Here is a 1,256-nt window from a genome sequence, read left to right on the forward strand (position 1 = left end):
CGTGTAATATTTGTTATCATTCTTATTTTTATCATGTTAATGGAGGGAGGAAGAAAAAGTAGTATCGGCTTCAAGAATCGGCCAAAAAATATCAGCTGCAGTGTTGTTTTAGTCACTCTGTATTTTTATATTTTTTTGATATTCAAAATACTGTGTGTTAGATGAGTTTTAATGGAGCAACTTCAAACTAATATGTAATATTCTTTTATGCTATTTTAACCAGACTGTACCTGGCTGCAATGCATTTCAATGAAAATGCACGTCTGCAGGCAACTACCTCATCTGGAGAGCCCATGTAGATTATTCTTTCCCAAGTTCAAGAAGGGCGAAGGCACTGCAAAGCCTATCAGAACTCCTGAAACCCTAAGTAAGTCTTACCACATTAGTCACTTTTAGGATGCCAACTTGATTTCAATAAATCAAAATCATCCATACTTTAATTATATCTCCCTATTTCAAAGTCGTGTCACAAGGGCAATGTGATGTGTGAAAGTGTTGAATGAGAAACTTTCTCCCACAATGTTAAACAAAAATTACAAAAAGAAGTGACACTTAACTGTTTCTACTATGCAAAGACTGTATACATTTTAATGTTGTTGATGTTTTCCAGACTGCACTGTGGATTCATCTCCAGTTGTCCCAGACAAGGCCAGCATCTCCACACCACCTCCTGATGCACACGTCTTCACTCCATGCCCTGATGCACGCGTCTTCACTACACGTCCTGATGCCACATCTTCACACCACTCTCTGCACCACATCTGAACTCAGTCCACACCCAGTGGGAGGACCCTTCACAACAGGATCACACATACTACCACACATCTCGCAGAAAGGACGTGCAGGACAAGATGACTCAGTGTGATGAGGTTGCATATTTGTGACCCATCATTATCAAAATGAGGATTAAGTCGAATTTGGTCTAAATGACCTATGTAATTACATTTTCAGATTCTTGGCTTTAAAAGCTACATTTTGATACCTGGATCATTCTGATATCATGATTAAATCCATGTATATGACTTAATTTGCCTTGTTGGTTACAATAATACGTAAATATTTGGTCTGAATCCTAATTTTATGCCCCTTTAATGTGGAATTTTTGATGTCCTTTTTAAGAGGAAACCTCAAATTTTATTTGAATATTGAGATTTCCCAGCTAAAAAAACAACACTTTGCTAGCTCACAGGGAAAATCTTAAAAATTTAAGGCATTTTTCCTCAAAAATCAGTTATTTTGTTGCTACTGTTCAAAAT

Source organism: Austrofundulus limnaeus, unplaced genomic scaffold (assembly GCF_001266775.1).
Source record: "Austrofundulus limnaeus strain Quisiro unplaced genomic scaffold, Austrofundulus_limnaeus-1.0 Scaffold451, whole genome shotgun sequence".
Lineage (NCBI taxonomy): Eukaryota > Metazoa > Chordata > Actinopteri > Cyprinodontiformes > Rivulidae > Austrofundulus > Austrofundulus limnaeus.